Here is a 22,412-nt window from a genome sequence, read left to right as displayed (position 1 = left end):
GCTGGGACACAGGAAGTTGTCCAGGTGAGAGATGATGGTCCAGGCCAGGGCTGATGGGGACCTGCACTGAGGTTCTAAGTGGCTGGGCACGGTGACTCACCCCTGTAATCCCAGCACTTTGGGAGGCCAAGGCAAGTGAACCATTCGAGTCCAGGAGTTCAAGACCAGCCTGGACAACATGGTGAAACCCTGTCACTACAAAAAACAACTAAATTAGCTGGCGGTGATGGCATGCATCTGTAGTTCCAGCTACTTGAAAGGCTGGGGGGAAGGATCCCTTGAGCCTGGGAGGTCAAGACTTCAGTGAGCTGTGATTGGGGGACTATACTCCAGCCTGGGCGACACAGCTAGACCCTATCTCAAAGAACGAAAGAAAAGAAAAAAGAAAAGAAAGATGATAGAGGTAAAGTACAAGAGAACATGATGAGTTTTGCCTGAGAAATTGCATAGGTTTTATTTACTGAGCAGGGAGAAGGCTTGCAGGGGGCAGATTTAGGGGCATTCAGGAGTTCTCCTTGGGCCATGGTAAGTTTGAGGCACCTTTTGATATCCAAAGGATGATGCTGAGCAAATGGTTTGTAGTCCTGTCTGGAACTCAGATACAAGGAAAGCGGTGAAGTTATGTATTTTCAGTATCATCAGTGCAGAGATGGTAGAAGTCAAAGGATTACTGTGTTGGTTTCTTGTGACTGTCATAACAGAGTGCACAAACTGGGGGATGCACAAACTGCTTATGCTGTCAAAATCCTGGAGGCTGGAAGTCCAGGATTGGGTCTCAGCAGGCGCACGCCCTCTCCAAAAGCTCTAGAAGAGAATCTTTCCCGGCCTCTTCCAACTTCTGGTCCATCTTTTACATCATTGGAAGTTCTCAGCCTGCAGTTGCGTCCCTCCTCTCTGCCTCTGTCATCAGATGGCCTTTTCCCCTCTATGTATGTCCAAATCTCCCTCCTGTATAAAGACACCAGTCACTGGATGAGGGTCCACCCAGCTCCAGAATGACCTCATCTTAACCTGCTTACATGTGCAAAGACCCTATTTTCAAATCAGGTTCTGGTGGACAGGAATGCTGGAAGGACACTCTTCATTTCTGAACAGTTAGCTAGGGATGGGGTATAGACAGAGATGAAACCCAAGTACAGGACGCTGAGGTCCCAATGTGTAGACAGAGATGAAACCCAAGTACAGGACGTTGAGGTCCCAATGTGTAGAGGACAGAGAGAGAAGGAGCTCCCTGGTGACATAGGCAGGATGTCGGTGGGACTGAGGTCCAGAAGATGGCAAGCCCTTTTTTTTTTTTTTTGAGATGGAGTCTGGCTTTGTTACCCAGGCTGGAGTGCAGTGGTGCAATCTCCGCTCACTGAAGCCTCCGCCACCCAGGTTCAAGCAATTCTGCTGCCTCAGTCTGCCAAGCAGCTGGGACTACTGATGCAAGCCACCACACCCAGCTAATTTTTGTATTTTTTGTAGAGATGGGGTTTCACCATGTTGGCCAGGCTGGTCTTGAACTCTGACCTCCAGTGACCCGCCCCCCTCAGCCTCCCAAAGTGTTGAGACTACAGATGTGAGCCACTGTGCCCAGCCTGTTAGCACATATTTTATCTGTCAGCTTTGGTGAGGTCATCAACTGAGAGCTGGGAAGTGCAGCTGGGTCAAGCACCCATTCGAAACTGATTTGGAAGTTTCTCCAGCCACGTCCAGCAACTAATGTAGCGTGAGAAATGGCTGGGCTTGATCATCATTGAGGCTATATGTCAGGGGGAGAAATGAGCAAGGGAGGTTAGGGGATTCGTGAAGCAGCAGTCAGAGTGAAACTGGGGCTTGACGAGGCAGGAGGTGATAGCGGGAATGCTGAGGAGTGGGAAGACATGGGCTGGGGAGGGGAGCCTCATCTGGGTTGGGGGGATGGTTGACGTGGGAGTGCAGAGCCAGTGAGTTGGGAGGACAGAAGGCGATGGCAGCGGATGCTGGGAATTGAGGTTTCAGAGGTGGTACAGGGCTTGGTTGTAACAAAATCTAGTGTCAGCGGTGTGAACAGGTGGCTGAGGCTGGTGGAGCTGAAGAATAGGAATCGTAAGGCTGAGGCGGCACACAGAACTCCGGGGGGAAACTGCTCTCCTGCAAGAAAACATGTGGCTTACTTGACTTCAACCCCCAGCTCCAAATGGGAGGAAATAAAAGGCAAAGGAAAGAAAGTCAACTTTCATTGCCAGGACTTCAGGGCCAAGATCCCTGAGGCAAGGGAAGCTGGCCTGTTGTCTGTCCACCGTCCAGGCTCCCAGGCATTGGCTAAGTCCTTCCTGCACACAATGGTGAGAGGCCAAGAAACCAAGAAGAGGGAAGCTGCAAAGAGGCCACACAGAGCTTCCGGCAGCCTCGTAGAGCCAGGAGGACCAGAGCCTGGAATTCTGGACCTGCCTGGGAGGAGGCGCCCAGGAAACACCTAAACTTACTTTCAGGAAGGGCCGACTGGAAATAGACCATCCCTCAGAGAGTCTGAAATTCAACTTGAAATGGGAATGAAGGAGCTAGACACTAACAGAAAGAAAAGTTTAACAGAAATAGGGACTGAGGTGGGAGAATCACCTGAGTCCGGGAGGTCAAGGCTGCAGTGAGCCGAGATTGCGCCACTGCACTCTAGTCTGGGCAACTGGAGTGACGCCCTGTCTCCAAAAATAAAAAATAAATAAAAATAAAAGAAACAGAGGTTCCAATAATTTACTAATTGTTATCACAGAAGCAGTGAAAATTGGTGAGGCCCCGCCAACTCTTCCTCTTAAGCAGTTTCACTTGTTTTATTATGATTATTCAGCTTGAAATAGAAAATCCTGTCACTGGATAAGATTTCCTCAGGTGCATCAAGACTTCTCCAAGAAGCGGATTTGTTAAATATTGAACAATCAAAAATCTGTAGGAATTCGGCCAGGCGCAGTGGCTCACACCTGTAATGTAATCCCTGTAATCCCAACAATTTGGGAGGCAGAGGTGGGCAGATCATGAGGTCAGGAATGCGAGATCAGCCTGGCCAACATGGTGAAACCTTGTTTCTAATAAAAATACAAAACTTAGCCGGGCGTGGTGGCAGGTGCCTATAGTCCCAGCTACTCAAAAGGCTGAGGCCGGAGAATCGCTTGAACCAAGGAGGCAGAGGCTGCAGTGAGCAGAGATCATGACACTGCACTCCAGCCTGGGCAACAATGCAAGACTCTGTCTCAGAAAAAAAAAAAAAAAAAAGAATCTGCAGGAATTCGAGGTGAATCTGACACGTGCATTTGTCTTGGTTCTGGAAGTCTTTGGTCACAGTTCCAGCTCCCTGTCTCCTGCTGGTGCCTCTGCCCTTTGGTCTCTCTCCATTGTAATCTTGCACTTTTCTTAATAGAGCACTTAGCTTGACCTTCTTTTCTGGTATTTTTCCCTTTTCTATCTCAACACAATTGCCCAACATATTCTTGGATAATAATGCTACTGAAAAAGGGAAGAGAATAATAGCGACAGAGCTGTGAGGATTAGAAACACGGGGCTAAACCTGTAAGAACCCGTGCCCCTGTTATGCAAAGAGGGAACTGAGATATTAGGGAACATGCTCTGAAAACCTGGGAAGTATAGGAGCAAAGCCCGACCTCTTTCCCTTGCAGCCTGTTGCCTCAACACCAAGCTGGAGTGGCACATTCTGGCACTTTCATTGGCACCCTGGGGTGTACATCAAAGATGAGAGAAATTCACACCCCTGGGCCAGGATCCAGCCTTCACCTGCTGTCTTGTTATTCGTTCATTTTCTTATGTTCCGCAAATATTTCTTAAGTGCCTATTCTGTGCCAGGCATTGTTAGGAGCTGGGCTACAGAGACAAAGGAACTCAAGGGCAAGACAGTCTAGAAGGAGGCAGACAGACAGCAGACAATTACAATGCCAAGTGGCAAGTCTGTGGGGAAAGGGAGGACGTGGTGTTCTACAGCAGACCATTACCAAACCTGAAGACGTCAGGGTGAAACTTGGAAATGACCCAACTGCTAAATAAGAGAACGGCTCATTGTCACGACCCTATGGAAGAATGTTAATCAGCCATTTAATTTCTGGAGACATGAAAAAGGTGTTCCCAATATGATGCTCTGTGAACATGGCTGGCTGGGAAACAGAATCTAAATCTGAGACCCCTTAGGTTTTTTATAAACCAAAATTCTGCTGAAGGTCGTTAGATGTGCTAAATACCTTCTGTCTGCAGATGCATGAGCTGCCTCAACGGGCACCTTGACCTCTGGGTTCTGGTGGGTTTGGATGGGTGGACGGCACCCCTGGGCCACTGACCCGAGGGAGGAGGAAGACGGAAGTTGGGAATGTGTTCTCCCCGTTCCCTCCCTGCGGTGGCCTCAGTGCTGCTGGGTCCCCTGGCCACTGCTGGCGGGTCCTACAGGCTCTGGGAGCTGCTCCCTTCACCTCTTCAGGCCGGGGGAGATGAAGTGCCTTGCTGTCACCAGCTCCAGGACTCTGCACCATCCTCTGGGGCTCCCTACACTCGTAAACAATCCCTTTATTAATCTCTCCTCAAATTACTAAATTATGGGTGCCAACTATTTCCTCCTGGACCCCTGGTGAACAGACACCTGGTTTGTGCGATTGTGGGTAATTTTTGTTGTTCCCTCATGTGTGTGGCCAGCTTTGTATAACGGTCACCTTTGGGGGTATGTGGCCAACTCATGACCCCTCATCTTCTCTGAGAACTGTCCCCCAAATCACAAGGGTGGGCCCAGCACGCATGTTTGCACCAACTGCCTATAACCGATTGGGCTGGAGTAGAGATCAAAGGTCAACGAGGCCAGCCAGCTGCCCTCTCCTAGGGGCCCGGTCAAGACTGGAGAAAGCCCAGCCAGTCTCGGTGGATGGACGTCCTGTGAACAAAGAAAGAGGAAAAGCCGGTCTGCAGAGGTATTAAAGGGATGGCCTTGGACCTTTGGACCGTTGTTTTGTGAGAGGCACATTTACAAGTTTTTCTAATCCAAATTAAGATAATAGCATACATATTGTTCTGCCATCAATTTTACAACTTGTTATAGTGAGAACAGTCTTATCATGAAATAGGCTTTTTCAACGTGATTTTTAATGACTGCGAGATTTTTGTTGTATGGTTATTATCATGATTTATATCTAGAAACTTGTCCAGGATTAAAATCAGTTGTATTGGTCTATATTTTGTTGAAACACCTGCCTCTTTTGGAGCTCAGGACCACAGTTGCTTGCCTTTAGTTTTCCTGCACTTTTGCTGTTTTCCAGCATTCTTTATTTTATTTTATTTTATTTTATTTTATTTTATTTTATTTTATTTTGAGACAGAGTCTTGCTCTGTTGCCCAGGCTGGAAGCGCAGTGGCACAATCTTGGCTCAACACAACCTCCGCCTACCTCCAGGGTTCAAGCAATTCTCATGCCTCAGCCTCCCAAGTAGCTGGGACTATAAGGTGTGCACCACCATGCTCAGCTAATTATTGTATTTTCAGTAGAGACAGGTTTCACCATGTTGGCCAGGCTAGTCTCAAACTCCTGACTTCAAGTGATCCACCTGCCTTGGCCTCCCAAAGTGCTGGGATTACAGGCATGAGCCACCACACCCAGCCTCCTGCATTCTTTAAAGCACATCATACATCCATCAATGTCTTCTGTATATATTACTTCCTTCACCCTCTGAAATCAAATTTGTTCAAATCAGATGGTCACATGACCTCCTCAATAAAAATGAACATTGGTTGAGTGTAGCTCTGTGCTGGGTCTGAGCTATCTCATTAACTGTCACAACATCGTCTTGTTTAACCTTCAGATGGCCTGTGTGCTTGTTTTTATTTTCTCCTGTTAGCGCCGGACACCATCTTGGAGGACGAGTGTGGGCTTCCTGCATTAAAGCAGCTGGCCAGGCAGAGCTGAGCAAACCCCAGGACTTCTGACTCAGAGTCTATGCATAACACAGCCTCCCTCGGACTGATGTTTGCTCTGCCCTTCATGGTTTGAAGATAATGATCCTTGATAGAATAGAAGCCAAATAAGAGTTCGGCAGCTCTGTTTTTTCATCTGTTAAATTTCACCATCTGTCCCAAGCAGGGAGCCTCGTCTTTCTTGTTCTTGTTTTTCTGAGCATAACTAAAATCTATTTTAAATGTTGACTCAGCGTGACTCGCAAGCCCTGGTTCAGGATGGCTCTTAGCTTTTGTGACGCGGTTTAGCCTCTGCCCCTCTTTTCTGTGTGTCCTGGGTTATGATCAGTTTAGCAGCAGGGAACAATCTGGGTTTGAAGTTTGGCTGACCTGAATTTGAATCGTGAATCTTGGCAATAGACCAGTCAGCAGCTACGTGAACTCAAGTGACTCCATCTTCCTGAGCCTCTGCCTTCCTTGGGTGACCACCACCCCTGCTGTGCTCCACGTCCCTGTGTGGCTCCTCCCACTCTGCAGCTGGGCTGGCCCTGTGCCTCACTTTGCCAACACAAAGTGGCAGAATGATGCTGTGCCACTCCCAGTCTAGGCCATAAGAAAACCTGGTGGCCTCTATTTTTGTACTTTGGGAAGCTCTGCACCATTGAGGAGGAAGCCTGTCTGCCCTGCTTCTCCACCTCCAGGTAAAAAAGCTACCTGGAGAGGTGTGTAGAAGAGGGAGAGGCCCAGCCATCCCCAAATCCCAGCACAGCCTGGCCTTCCACCTGTCCCTGCCAGGGCCCCAGACCCAAGTGAGCAGTGCAGGACAGTCCCCAGGTGGCCGCAGCCTCAGTGGACACCACGTGGGACAGAAGAATGTCCCACTGAATCTAGTCAACCTTCAGAATCCTGGGGCGAACTGAATGGCTCTTTTCAGCCACTGAGATTTGGGATGGTGTGTACACAGCAATAGGTACCCAAACACTGTTAAATGGGAGGATAAACCAAGACTTACAGTGCTCAGCGTGGTGCCTGGCACACGACAAGATGGGAGTTACTCTTATTTGACTTTGTCAAAACTGTGCTGGGTTGAATGCTCCTTTGAGACTAATTCCTTGAACACGTACTTTGTTTTTTGAGTTGTTTTGTTTTGTTTTGGTTTGGTTTGGTTTTTTTTTGAGATGGTGGCTCACTCTGTCACCCAGGCTGGAGTGCAGTGGCGCGATCTTGACTCACTGCAACCTCCACCTCCCCGGTTCAAGCGATTCTCCTGCCTCAGCCTCCCAAGTAGCTGAGTAGCTGGGATTACAGGTACCTGCCACAGCGCCTGGTTAATTTTTATATTTTTAGTAGAGATGAGATGGGGTTTCACCGTGTTGGCCAGGCTGGCCTTGAACCCTCGACCTCATGTGATCCACCCGCCTTGGCCTCCCAAAATGCTGGGATTACAGGCGAGAGCCACCGTGCCTGGCCCTTGAACACACACTTTGAACAGGAAAGTCTTGAGTAATCTCAGAATCATCACTGTATCTCCGCTTGGCACCATGGCCAGAGGGGAATTGCTCTCCATTCATTCTCCACTTTAAGATATTACACTGGCAGTCAGGGAGGTACAAGGTAGATCAAGGCCTGAACCCACTGACCTAACAGTGTCTTTCTTTTGACATCTCTGTTGCTTTCTAAATCAGTGCTAGGGTTTCCACAGCTCCATGACCTATAACAGGGAGTTTCTTGTCAGCTGTGAGCCCCTAGGAAGATGACCCTCTTTGGTGAGACCAGCTTCCTTCCCCACTACTTGCCTTGCCCGTGCAAGAAGGAATGAGGCAGAGGGTCTACAGGCTCCACCTGCCCCTTTGCTTCACAGAGCACTTCCACCTGTATTCGTGAAGTCCACTGCTCCATCACCTAAGGTCTGCATAAGGAGAAGCTGGAGCTGGGACCCCAGTCTGGTTTGGCCAGGGCTCCTCCAGAAGTAGTGGCAGGCACAGAGGCTCACCCAGGAAGGTGCTGGGGCACTGCTGTCCATCCAGTGACACTGGATAAGATTTGATTCTGAGCCCGTGGAACTGTCCCCTGACATGCATGAGTCACGATAAACCGTACTGTAGTCATGTTAAATTATTTGATAATTATAAAGATAAAACTCTTCTTTTGCAGTCATAGTTTGCAATTCACAGCTATTTTCATAGTTAAAATCACTTTCTTAAATGATTAACACATGCTGAGACTTTGACGCACTGTGTTGGACTGACGGTCTGTTTTACCTTTCACGAGCTAACGAGAGAAGAGCAGCGTAACATGTACATAAAGGTTTGCAGCAAGTAAAGTCCAATGATATTAACGTCACTGAGCAAACGCAGGTTTCCCAGCAGTTTGGATACTTTAACGTGAAGACAAAGTGAAAACGACAGTAAGAAAGCCCAAGTTATGGTCAGACCATGCTTGGAATTGAACAAATGCATCATTTCCAGCGTTCGTTGCTTTCCTTCCACAGCCTATGCTGAACTGAGACTTTTTTTTTCTTTCTGCCAGGATTAATGACCAATTTTAATTTCTATTCCTGAGCCTGGCAGTATTAAACTAGATATTTTTTAGTGTAGACAACAACATCACCCTATTGCTAACTTTATGTGAGCAATGGTTTTACAGTGTGTAATGATATCTCACTTAAATTGACATTTCAGGTTGCCTGGTAGCAGAATCTGGTTAAATGCAAGGTGTGATGAATCTAAACCAGCTAACAAAGCCCTTACGTTAATCATGACATTTTGCACAATATACTGATATGAAAAGACATTATCTATATTATTACTAAAGCTAAAAATACTAAAGCAGATTAAATATTAAACCAGACCTATGACTGCATTATTTTTTCCCTATTAAAACAAACTTTAGAGATTGTGTTTCAGCCAAAGAGGATCATCCCCCACATTAAATTATTCCGCTCTACAGGATTTGAGGTTTTGTTTGTACATATGTTTCCCTGGTTAACTACAAGGAGTTCGACCTTTCACATACTTAAAGTACTTTGCATTTGCGTATTTAAAGTACTATTGCCATAAAAATAAGTAAATCTACACCAGAGGTGCATTTCTGAGCTGGGGCAATGTGGTCATCTATAGGAGGGGTGGGGCGTGGAGGGAAATAGCAGAGGGGAGGGATGATATCGCCACCTGCCACCTGCCACCCCACACCTCCTTGCAGCTCCCAGGAAGCTTCAAGGACTGCCAGGGAGAGCGTTTGTGCTACCCGGGGGCCCCATCAGGTGGAGGGAGGTGTTTGGACGCTGGGATCTCAGGGATCTTCTGGACAGGGACTAAAACACAAGGAACAGTGTTTAGTTTTTGGTTTTGTTTTTTAAGACGGAGTCTCACTCTGTCACCCAGGCTGGAGTGCAGTGGTACCATCTCGGCTCACTGCAACTTCCGCCTCCTGGGTTCAAGCGATTCTCCCACCTCAGCCTCCAGAGTAGTTGGGATCACAGGCTCGAACCACCACAGCTGGTTGATTTTTGTATTTTTAGTGGAGGCGGGGTTTCACCGTGTTGGCCAGGCTGATCTCAAACTCCTGACCTCAAGTGATCCGCCTACCTCAGTTTCCCAAAGTGCAGGGATTACAGGCAGGAGCCACCACACTCAGCCAGGACTGGTGTTTTTATCCCTGTCATCATCACCCACACTTCCCGGAGTGACCTTCCTTGGGCTGGCCCTGGAGGTTGGGGCGAGGGTGTTGGACGAGGGGATTCAAATGAGGAAACGCCACTGGCCCTAGGCCCAAAACAGTTCTTCCTCCCGAAGATCTAATACGGGACTAGACAACGGGAACCGTGTCATCCCTTCTACTTCCCGTCTTTCCGAACTACCAGGAATATCGCACACATGGAATACTCAAATACAAAGGCACTGTTTTCTCAGGTTCTGGTGAAAATACCCGCCCTGTTCTCATTCATTCACTCAGCAACATTTGTCGTTGTTGTTTTGTTTTTTGTTTTTTGAGATGGAGTCTTGCTCTGTCACCCAGGCTGGAGGGCAGTGGCGCGATCTCGGCTCACTGCAACCTCCGCCTCCCAGGTTCAAGTGATTCTCCTGCCTCAGCCTCCCAACTAGCTGGAATGATAGGCGTGTGCCACCACGCCTGGCTAATGTTTGTGTTTTTAGTATAGACGGGGTTTCACCATCTTGGCCAGGCTGATCTCGAACTCCTGACCTCATGATCTGCCTGCCTTGGCCTCCCAAAGTGCTGGGATTACAGGCATGAGCCAATGCGCCCAACCTCAGCAACATTTTGTTTTAGGAGCACGCTGTCAGCCCCGTGTGCTCCCGAGGTGTGGGGACACAGGTGCCTCCTGGAGGAGCCACAGTCCACTAGGGCCCAGACACGGAACACGGACACCAGCCCAGGTAACGGGGGACTGCGGGGAACACCCGGCAGGACACAGAGGACGTCCAACTGTGGACACTGGGGCGGTGTTTCCAAGAAGAGGCCTCCGAACTAAATCTGGGATAGGAGGACAAGAGGCACTGCAGACAGAAAGGCACCCAGCCGGGGACGCGAGCCACCACAATGTGGGACAAGGGAGCAGGTGGCACAGGGGCCATGGGAGAAGTACAGTAAGTGACCCAGCAGCGGGCCGAGGGTGGCAACAGAGGACTTCAGGCAGGCAAATGAGTCTCTACTTCGATGATGAGATCATAACCCTGGCAACAAAAGTAGAGGAGGGAAGAAACAGGGAGAAGGCAGTTTGGCAGCTGCTGGAATAGGTGGATGCAGAAGTGATGCAGGCTGGACCAGGGTGGCTCCATACGAGCCCATTTCTGAGGTCACACCTAGGGCTCCATGACTCAGTGGGTTGGGAGGAAAAGATGGAAAAAGATAAGAATGATGTAAAGTTTTACCTTTAAAGGTTTTGACCTTTAAAAACCAGGTGAGTGCTGGCATAATGGGGGAAGAGAGAAAAGGGGGAAGGTTCTGAGTAGGAAGAGAAAGGGAAGAAAGTTCAGTTTGTACCTGTGAAGTTCAAGACGCCTAATAGCAAGACTAGATGGAGTGGAATAGATGGGTAAGGAGGTGAGAGAGGGAAAGATGCTGGGATGTAGGCTTGAATCATTGGCATGAACATGAAAAGTGATGTCATGGGAATGAGGGCAATTATCAAGGGAAACGTAGAACAAAGATGGCAAGTGTATAGTGCACGTGGCCCCACTCCTGCTCTCCATGCCCATGGCAGGCATTGTCAATCGATCACAGCACTCTTCTCGCACAGGCAAGGGCTGCAGACATCACAGGAAAAGGATTGCTGGAAGCAGGAATGGTCCGCAGCATCAGATGCCGCAGTTAGCTCAAACAGGATGACGTCTGAAACAGGCTGGGGGGGTCAACATCTGGGAAGGCATTGATCTTTTCTTACCTCTCTCACAGAAACTATTTTTTGTTGTTGTTTTAATATTATGTTTATATTTTCTTTTATGAAAGTAACCTTCTAAAATTTGAAAGTACTGAATCACACAAAGAAACGGTGAAATTATAGGTGATAATGTCCAGTCTGTTTTGTGTGTGTCTCTATAGCTATACATAGTTGCAGTCATACTATATACACAATTTGTGTCCTGATTTTTCACTGGATATTATAGCATTTCCAATTATTTATTTACCTTTTCTCTTCACTGTTGAGCATATGGGCAGTTTCCATATTTTGTTGTTAAAATGATGTTTGTAATAAACTATTTTAAAACATAGTTTCATTTGACTTTTAATATTTACTTAGAATAGATTTCTAGAAGTGGCCAAAATAAACATTTTAAGACTCTTGATATAACAAAATGCATTTCAGAAATGTTATGCTGATTGGCACTCCCACCAGCAGAGAATAAAAGTATTTAAATGACTGCATGATTTTTAACTGTCTTGTTGTTTTTTTCTTAAACTTATGCAAATCCCTTTTACAAACCGGAATATAGTATAATAAACATACACACACCTAACATGTATTTATACATGTGTTATTTGTATACAATATATGTTTGTATATTTGTATACACATATATACATAGAAATATCTTTCTCCAAATAATTGTAGTGACTGGGGCACCAATATGAATCACCATCTCTTCTACAGGACAGTAATCACGAAACGAATTCCTTTCTCCCTTGTTTAGGGGAAAGGAAAAACAAATTAACATTTATGGAGCAAATTCTTTTTATTTTTTTTTTGAGACGGAGTCTCGCTCTGTCACCCAGGCTGGAGTGCAGCGGTGCGATCTCAGTTCACTGCAAGCTCTGCCTCCCGGGTTCATGCCATTCTCCTGCCTCAGTCTCCCGAGTGGCTGGGACTACAGGTGCCCGCCACCATGCCCGGCTAATTTTTTGTATTTTTTTTTTTTAGTAGAGACGGGGTTTCACCATGTTAGCCAGGATGGTCTCGATCTCCTGACCTCGTGATCCACCCGCCTTGGCCTCCCGAAGTGCTGGCAGTCTAGGCGTGAGGGGAGCAAATTCTTGATCTGGCTGGTATACCGTCATTTCTTAAAAATGAATCCGGGAATGTGCCACTCTACTAGTGCCCATTTCACTCTTAGAGCAACTTGCACATGATGTAAGTAATATTTTCCCAGTTTTACAAAGAAAGGAAATAAACTTAATAAGGCTAATTCGCTTCCCCAAGGGCATGCAATTAGTAGGTGGTGAAATCAGAATTTATACACACCCCTGTCTTCGTTGAAACGCAGTGCTTAGTTTCCTGTGAGCTACGTTGGAGAGAGCTCCATCCTTGAAAGGCAAGATTTTCTTGGTTCTTTCAAAGATGACATTACAGGGGTGGTGCCTGCTATTTTCTAAGACTCACTTCTGGTTTCTGGTTGATTAGGTCTTTAGGAGAAGGCTCCCAATCCTCAATAGGAAGCCCAGCCTCCAAAGGTGGCCAGAACACAGTCCCCTCTCTTTGGGCATTAGCCCGGATAAAAGCCAGCTCTGAGGTCATGTTTATTATATGATTGTGCAATAAAAGCTCTTTACTGGTGAATTGGCCGCTGGCAGCCTTTTTCTGAGAATTCTAGAGAATCAAATGTACAGAATAGCAAGAAAAACAGTGCGTTAGGAAGTGTCCCAAAGGAGTGGGGGGAGCACCCGCCATAGGTGCCAGGGACACCCGGGGGTCGCGCCTGTTTGCCTGCACTCTCAACTCCCTTCCTCTAGCTGCTGGGTGTTACCTACTCTGCCAACAATTTGTTACATTGTGTATTTTAAAACACTGTTCAGGCAGGGTGGGGTGGCTCACACCTGTAATTCCAGGACTTTGGGAGGCTCAGGCGGGCGGATCACAAGTTCAAGAAATCGACACTGTCCTGGCTAACATGGTGAAACCCCTTCTCTACTAAAAATACAAAAAATATCCAGGTGTGGTGGCGCGCGCCTGTAATCCCAGCTACTCAGGAGGCTGAGGCAGGAGAATCTCTTGAACCCGGGAGGCGGAGGTTGCACTGAGCCCAGATTGCGCCACTGCACTCCAGCCTGGCGACAGAGCGAGACTCTGTCTCAAACAAAACAAAACAAGAAAAAACAACACGGTTCAGATTGTCACTGTGCCCTGTGATGTGTCCTCTTTACCATGAGGAGTTGTTCTGTAGGTTTGGGAACATGGGGTAGGAGCATTGCCTCTGGTGCCAGAGGGCCGTGGGAGTGTCCGATGACACCTGGTTTCCGTAGCACTCCTGCCAAGCCCTAGGAGGCTGTTCTCGTTACACATAATTATTCTACATCTCCCTCTTGTGGATCATCTATGAAATAAAATACACCAATCTTTTTTTTTTTTTTTTTTTTTTTTTAAACAGAGTCTTGCTCTGTTGCCCAGGCTGGAGTGCAGTGGTATGATCTCGGCTCACTGCAATCTCTGCCTCCTGGTTTCAAGTGATTCTCCCTCCTCAGCCTCCTGAGTAGCTGGGATTACAGGTGCCCGCCATCACGCCCTGCTAATTTTTGTATTTTCAGTAGAGACAGGGTTTTACCATGTTGGTCAGGCTGGTCTCAAACTCCTGACTTAAGGTCATCCCACTTGCCTTGGCCTCCCAAAGTGCTGGGATTACAGGTGTGAGCCACGCCCCCCCCGCCAAAACCAATCATTTTTAATAGCTACAATGAAGAATATTACAGGTTATAAGGAATTAATTTATGTGAGTACTATGAGTTTCAACGTGTAAGACCTTTAGTTGTTTTTATTATGGAATATTACAGACTTTTTAAATGTATATGGAGAATAATGTAAAAATACCCATGCACCCACAAACCAGCTTTATCAGATCTTAACATTTTGTCCCACATTTACTTCAGATCCTTTAAAAAAGTAAAATAGATACAGTCGAGGGTCCCTAAATATATCCTCTCCCTAAAGTAATCATGGTTCTGAATGTATCTGTATTACTCCCATATATATGTTTATACTTCTCTACATGTATGTGTGCCGATACAATCCACACTGCTGTTTTATGTGTTTGAAACTTAATAAGAGGTTACTATCACCCTGCATGTGTTATTCTGCAATCGGTTTCTTTCCCTCAATATTATACTTCTGAAGTTTTTCCTTGTGTTTCTGTTTCATTCATTTTCCTCTTCTGTATGCTATTGGTTGTATAAATATCACAGTATATTTACTAGTTCTCTTATTCTGGGACATTTAGGTTATTTCCATTTTTCCTCGTAACAAACAATGCTGTAATGAACATGCTTGGTCTTGCCTCCTTGTCTTTTCTAAATATCCTGAAAGTGGAGTGCGAGCTCATTACGTTTGGCTTCTTCAGCTTTACTGCTCATAGAGGATGGTACTATGTTACCTTCCGACCATCAGCAGAGCTCTTTCCTTTCCTGTCTTCTGTCCTCCTAGTGGGCAGCCAGGTGGAAGGAGCAGTAGCCACCATCAATCGAGATTTCGCCATGTGCCAAGCAGCAGGTTACATGAATTGCATGAATTTTCTTGTTTTAAAATGACAACAATCTTATGGGGGCAGCATTAGCAAGCCCGGTTTACAGGAAATCAGAGAGGTCCTGGACTCTAACCAAGGCCACACAGATGACGAACTGCAGAGCAGAAGTGAAACTGACGCAGCCTCACCTGTCTGCCCCCAGAGCTGCTATTTGACCACTGGGTTATAAAGATGGTGAAAGACTCACCTGCAGAATGCTGGGATGGAGGAGGACACATCTTCCTAGTGAAGCCTCTAAGCCAGGTTGCTGAGAGCTGAGAACGAAAATTAGAAGGAAGAGGCTGGGTGCGGTGGCTCATGCCTGTAATCCCAGCACTTTGGGAGCCGAGGCAGGCAGATCACCTGAGGTCAGGAGTTCGAGACCAGCCTGGCCAACATGGCAAAACCCCATCTCTACTAAAAATACAAAAATTAGCTGGACACGGTGGCACATGCCTGTAATCCAGCTACTTGGGACGCTGAGGCACGAGAATCGCTTGAACCTGGGATGCAGAGGTTGTGGGGAGCAAAGATCGCACCCCTGCACTCCAGCCTGGGCAACAGAGCAAGACTCCATCTCAAAATAAATAAATAAATAAAAATAATTCCAAGAAAGAAGGAATAAGCCATTTAAAGTTTTTAATTATGAAAGTCATTATTCAAAAGAGTATATTTAATGTTAATGTATAAATAAGGAAAAATAATAAAATGAAGGGAGTGAGAGAAATGGAAATTCAAGGTATCTAGATACCTAAGAAAAATAGACTTCAGTGTGAGAAAATAGCAGTGGAGGATTTGATAGCGTTCATTCATTTTCCTTGCAATTACTAAGGCTCAGCGAGTGTTTTTCGACAGTGCAGGAGTCTAAAGCTGCTTTGCCGTGTGCTCAGAACAGCTGACCTAAATCTGGCATGACAGAGGAGTGGGGACCATCACATCAACGAGAAAAGGTGGAGTGTGCACCTGCCTGGAAACAAAGCAGAAATGGAAATAAGGGCCGGGTGGAAGACAAGAAGAGGGAAAAGGAAGTGGATTCTCCAGCTGGTCTCTCTGCTCAGCCCTGCAGGAGCTGGGGATTTCCCCTGAGCTCCCTGGGCAGCTGTCTGTCTTGCCCTGGTTTGACCAGAGCCTGACTTGACCTGGGCACTTGGCTTTTATTTCTCCCTGTTGTGTGTGTGTGTGTGTGTGTGTGTGTGTGCGCGTGTGTTTGTTTTTGAGATGGAGTCTTGCTCTGTCTACCAGGCTGGAGTTCAGTGACACGATCTCGGCTCACTGCAACTTCTGCTTCCCAGGTTCAAGCAATTCTCATGCCTCAGCATCCCAAGTAGCTGGATTACAGGCATGTGCCACCATGTGCAGCTAATTTTTGTATTTTTAGCAGAGATGGGGTTTTACCATGTCGGCCAGTCTGATCTCGAACTCCTGACCTCAAGTGATCCACCCACCTCAGCCTCCCAAAGTGCTGGGATTATAGGTGTGAGCCACTGGCCCCAGCTTCTCTCTCTCCTTTTATTCTTAAGAGAGGGAGCTAAGTAATGCAAAAATCAATGGGCCTAGTCTGCCATCTAGTAGTGAACATCTAGTTGAATTAGAGAAGAAAAGTGCTAGGGTGTTTGTATTGTTTTGACTAAGATACAGAGGTATAAGTTGTATTTTAGAGTTGTTCATGTTTACTTTACTTGAAAACGAAACGGCTTCCAAAATAGGGAGTCAAAGCAAACCAGAAGTGAAAGTTAGCAAGTATTACAGGAAGTCGAGAGGAAGCAAGTGTGTTGATATGAAAGGGAAACTGCTTTTTAAACAGCGCATCAAGAGCAGAGTGGGCAAAGCGGGTAGTTTTCTTGGCATAAGTAAAGGATATAGGTTGTCTTATGTGCTCTTACACAAGAAAAGTATAACTGATGCCTTGATCTTAACTTTGTTAAACTGTGAAAAGAGAAAGACATTGGTAATGTTAAGATACCTCGATACCTTTAGCTTCAGCAAAAATGGGTCACGTGCCTTGACCCTGACTTACTCATTTTTCCGACCTCTACGCCTATCATTTCCCCGCTTAGAATGCTTTTATGCTATTCACATTTCCCATCAGAATTTCAACCATCCTGTTAAGGGCTTTGAAAACTTGACTTAATTGTTTGTTTTTGTTTTTGTTTTTGAGACAGTCTTATTCTGTCACCCAGGCTGGAGGGCAGTGGTATGATCTCGGCTCACTGCAACCTCTGCCTCCCAGGTTCAAGCGATTCTCCTGCCTCAGCCTCCCAAGCAGCTGGGATTAGAGGTGCAGACCACCGTGCCTGGCTAATTTTTGTGTTGTTAGTAGAGATGGAGTTTCACCATGCTGGCCAGGCTGGTCTTGAACTCCTGACCTCAAGTGATCCGCCCGCCTCGGCCTCTCAAAGTGCTGGGATTACAGGCGCGAGCCACCATGCCTGGCCAAGAACGTTTTCTTTGCACTCACAATTTGGTAACTGTTTGGCTCAAGTCGCCTAGCTTGGGGCCTATCTCAGCTTTCAGCATGCCTTCCTCACTTAGCTTAATTACTTCTACCTTTTGATTTAAAGTCAGAGGCCTGCGACTCTCCTTTTCACTCGAACACTTACAGGCCATTGCAGGGTTATTAATTGTCCGTGTGACTCACTTTATTGTAATATTTGCCTTATTGCAGTAGTCTGGGCTGAACCAGTGTCTCTGGCATATCCCTGTAGACAGAGGACAGAATATGGTAGAACACACTTGGAATATCCAAAGCTGACAAGGGATGAGTGCCTAGAATATTCAAGGAACTCCTGCAAATCAAGAAGAAAAAGACAGAAATTGGAAAAAGGGATAAGATAAAGTACTTCTGATTAGTTGCTTTTTGCAACCAATCAGATGTTTGAAGAAGAGAGCAACTTTGTAACTTCACTTCAGCCTCTGATTGGTTGCGGGCCACCTCTTCATTGACATGGGGTGAGCATGAATGTGGCCAATGGGAAAGCTCTAAGGGGTATTTAGATACGTAATTCATAGAAGAAGACATGCCAGAGACCACCAAACAAGAAGAGAAGCTTAGCTTCATCTGAAATCAGAGAATGCAGGTGAAAACCACGTTCCTTTGCATCCATTCATGGCTGGGTCCCTGCCAGAGCAGCCTGGACCAAATACTGGAGCTGGACTCAGGACAGCCCATGGATGAGGCTGCCAGCAACAGAGGAGTTGTCTCGTCTGACTCAGAAAGACTTTTTTATTGGGAATCTGACAAATTGAAAATTAGATTAGTGAGTTTGATGGGAAGAAAGATAAGAGGTAGAGCCAGAGCAAGAGGGCCCAGGAGGGTGCAGGGCAGTGTGTGGGGTGGCTGGGCATGGGCACACGCTGGAGCATCCAGTGGGGGCTGCGGGAGGTGAAAGCCAGGGGCCCAGAGAGGACAGTCAGAGATGCTGGGAGAGTGGCCGCCAGTCCTGGGCCACTTCAGTGTTTCTCAGCTCTGCTCTTGGATTTTTAATACAATTTTGTTACTGGTGGAGGGTGTCCAGGTTCTTGGCATTTTGAACAAAGAATTGGACAAAACGTACAAACAAAGCAAGAAAAGAATGAATCAACAAAAGCAGAGATTTATTGAAAAGGAAAGTACACTCCACAGGAGGGGAGTGGGTCGGAGCAGTGGCTCAAGGGCTCTGGATACAGAAACTACTCAGGTCTAAATACCCCTTAGAGCTTTCCCATTGGCCACATTCATGCTCACCCCATGTCAATGAAGAGGTGGCCCGCAACCAATCGGAGGCTGAAGTGAAGTTACAAAGTTGCTCTCTTCTTCAAACATCTGATTGGTTGCAAAAAGCAACTAATCAGAAGTACTTTCAATTTCCCATCTGTGGGGCACAAAAAAGGTGGGGGTTTGCCCCTGGTCCTTTTGTTACTTAGGCATGGAAAGTTAGGGTTTTCCTTTCAGTCTAGTTCCAAGAAGTCAGCGTGAAATGGCCTAGGTTCCCTGCCTCTAGACCCTATTCTCCTGCCTCAATTTTCCTGGCTATCTTCAGGAACCCTCCTACCTCCCCATCCCATGCAGATATGCCCCTTTATTTGAATTAGCTTAGTGGGTACCTTTTCCTTGCACCCCAAAAGAGACAAGAATCAAAGGGCCAGGGATTCCAGAACACAGGACTGGGTCTGAAGCAGTGGAGGGAAGAACTTGCAGTTATTGGAGCAAGGCCCTCAAATACTGAATAAAAATCAGTTAAAGACTTTTACACCTAGGCAGTCAGTGATGTTTTAGGACTTATAATATCTAAAATATCTTACCTCCTGTTCCATAGGGAGGGCCGTAAGTGCAAAGCATCCCCAAAATGCAGAAGGAGCCAAGAAACCAAAGGAACGGGCAGACAAATCCAGTTTGTCAGTTTGGGGTGATTTATTAGGGGAACTAACAGACAGAAGCCTGGTCATGGGCAGTGCAAAACGGGTAGATCTCCGCATTGCAACCCCCCAGAGCCAGGGCAAAAGTAGACCTCGGGGGAAATGTAGGTGCTTCGGGCATCACAGTGTATGATTTCTACAATGAAACCAAGAGTTGTTTTGGAGGAAACTTAACAATGAATGGATGTTCTTACATAAAGAGTAACACAACAGCCAAACGTATTATCTCACACCTGTAATTCCAGCACTTTGGGAGGCTGAGGTGGGCACAACACCTGAAGTCAGGAGTTCGAGACCAGCTTGGCCAACATAGTGAAACCCCGTCTCTACTAAAAATACAAAAATTAGCCAGGTGTGGTGGTACACACCTGTAATCCTAGCTACTTGGGAGGCTGAGGCAGGAGAATTGCTTGAATCTGGCAGGCAGATGTTGCAGTGAGCCGAGATCACGCCACGGCACTCCAGCCTGGGTGGCAGAGCCAGACTCTGTCTCAGGAAAAAAAAATAAAAAATAAAAAATAACACGTCAACTCGACATTTTGTAGCCATTCTCAGATTTGGGGTTTGCCAGGTGGTAAAATAAGGTCATTCTTGCACCCATACCTCCCATCCCCGTTTCTTAGAAAAATTCTGGAGTAGATGCTGCACTGAAACAAATGAGTAAACTTAAAAGGTAGAAGTCAAGATACAGGGAATAGAAAGTACAATGCACACACGCGCACACACACACGCACACGTGCAAAAGGAAGTACAACACAGGAGCAAGGCAAGGGGGCGATGGAGAAGGAAGATTCTGTAGCGACACCGGGGCAACCTGTCTAGACTGGGTTCTGGATGGAATGTTTATGAAAAGAGAAAAAGGAAGGGAGAGAAAGAAAAGGAGAAAGGGGGAAGAAGGAGAGGAGGAGGGAAAAAGGAGGATCATGTTATTCGATAGCCCCTGTGCTAGCTGCTTCTATTAATGTTTTTTTTTTTTTTTTTGAGACAGAGTTTCGCTCTTGTCACCCAGGCTGGAGTGCAATGGCACAATCTCAGCTCACTGCAACCTCCACCTCCCAGGTTCAAACGATTCTCCTGCCTCAGCCTCCCAAGTAACTGGGATTACAGGTGTGCACCACCATGCCCAGCTAATTTTTGTGTTTTTAGTAGAAATGGGGTTTCACCATGTTGGCCAGGCTGATCTCGAACTCCTGACCTCATGATCCACCCGCCTCGGCCTCCCAAAGTGCTGGGATTACAGGTGTGAGCCAGCAGGCTCGGCCTGTTCTTAACCTGTTTTGTTCATTTAACTCAAGGCATGACTTTCCCGGAGGCAATCAGTTTGTCAAAGGGATTGGTTGGGCCTGGGAAGACAGTCAGTGTTGTTCTGAGATATTCTCGCTGGCAATGTAGTTAATTTTTAAGATTTGATAATTCGATAATTAGGAATATCTGAATTACTGACCAGGGGGATTCAATTACTGATCACGGTCCCCAACGAATCTTCCAGCTTGGATGTTGTATTACTTTAAGGGAAAGCTAGAGAAGATTCAAGAAAATATGACAATGTGATTCTTTTAGAAGAATGTCCGTGGAGGATGGAGAGTCATCCCAGCTTCCATGGAGATTTCATTAAAGCAGACAAAAGCAACACAATAGTCAAACATAAAGAAGACCCCTCTTGGGTTCATTGGAATTCTGTTTGGCCACATCCCACCAGACCAGCTCCCAGTAACTGAGATCCTGTTTGCTTTAAATACATTTCATTTTGAGAACGGTCCTCAAGAATGTACATATCGCTTTCATCCACTTTACTTCATTTGTCTGATTTCTCACAGTGTTGCCTGAAAAGATGATTATTTGGCACATGAACAAAGCTATCAACATCAAAAGTTTCCAAATGGACTACTTCTCGTTAAATTCTTCATATTTTCAATAACTTACCTGGGGTCCTAGGGTTTTTCTAACTTTCATCTTTAGAGTATCTTCATTCAGCAGATGTTCTTTCCATCTCATAACCAGAGTTTGCTAGTTTTTAATTAACTGCAGACAAAACTGATCATTCACTCAAGAGGCCACTGATTAACATCTACCAAGAAAAGCCCCACAATTTTTGTATGGATTATCTAGGGAAACCAACCTCTTTTGATCAAATCCATCCATGGGAACTGAACCAAAGAATTTGCCTTGAAAAAATGTCTCTTGCCCTTTTGAAGATGTAGGCAGCTCTAGAAGAGGACTGTGGACTCTCTTCCTGTGTCCCTGGCATAGCCTAGCACAGGGCTCGGTACATAGAGCCATTAGCTAGTGCAACCAGGTATCACATAGGAGGTACTTAAAGATGAAAACAGCATCTTCCGCCTTCCTCAAAAGATTTGCATTATGCTTTTTCTGGTTTGGAATAGAAGCAATCAGCATGCGGTCTATCAAATAAGATGATCTTCCCTGGATATTAGCCAAGGGAAGTCCTCTGCCTGACACTTAGGATAGATCCCCCTCCTCCCCAGTCCCACATCCCCAGCCCCGGGCCCACACTTTGAGATGGTAAGCCCTTAATTTCTAACGAAAGCCTCTGCAATTACAGCCCAGTTGGTGAGTTTCCTGAGATAACAGCCCACCTCCATGGAGAAAGTTTACTACACAGTTATTGGGGAAAATATTGCTTGTACCCTGAGATGATCAGATCCCACATGATGGATGGCAATGGATTACTGGAATGGCTGCGTACCCAGAGTGGGTGAGAACTGGATTCTTCCGAATGGTTTTTAAGACAAAAAAGAACATGGGTTGGGAAGGTTGACGACTACAGAGGAACTTGGAGGTCAGAAGGAACTTGGAAGTCAGAAGAGTGTTTTGGGAACAGAAGAAGGTCTGCAGGCCTTTCCCGCTAGAGCAGAATCAGACAGAATGCACTGGAATCTTTGCATAGATGCGCCCATAGTGGTTGGAGGGAGTCAGAACTAAGAGTAAGGCCACTTTAGTAACTTTTAATTCCCTTTTTTCCCTCTTCCCCACTTTGATTTTTCCTTTTTCCCCTATAGATAGTCATATTTGGCATTGTTTACCAATTCTATTGTCTTGTTCTAAGCATTATAATTATTTGAGAATGTGTCTAGCGAGTGCCTGTTAGCACCTGTCATATGCCAGGAGCGTGTCATAGAACATGTCTTAAAACAACAGAAATGTATCCTCTCT

The 22,412-nt window shown here is 46.3% G+C and overlaps 1 long non-coding RNA gene across 3 annotated transcripts in view; it reads right to left on the bottom strand.

The window, feature by feature from the left end:
• Positions 1–384: 384 nt before the first annotated feature.
• Positions 385–22,412, bottom strand: part of LOC105474925 (uncharacterized) — a 29,785-nt gene continuing 7,757 nt past the window's right edge. For all 3 annotated transcript variants that reach the window (XR_983012.2, XR_011621845.1, XR_011621844.1), the window contains 3 exons: positions 17,482–17,629; positions 15,052–15,118; positions 385–948 (listed from right to left, as the gene is read on the bottom strand). This is a non-coding gene — a long non-coding RNA (uncharacterized lncRNA). The remainder of the gene's footprint in view (positions 949–15,051; positions 15,119–17,481; positions 17,630–22,412) is intronic.

This window comes from Macaca nemestrina, chromosome 4, assembly GCF_043159975.1.
Source record: "Macaca nemestrina isolate mMacNem1 chromosome 4, mMacNem.hap1, whole genome shotgun sequence".
Taxonomy (NCBI): Eukaryota; Metazoa; Chordata; class Mammalia; order Primates; family Cercopithecidae; genus Macaca; species Macaca nemestrina.
Note: the sequence above shows the minus strand (reverse complement) of the source record. Positions and strands in the feature narration are given on the sequence as shown.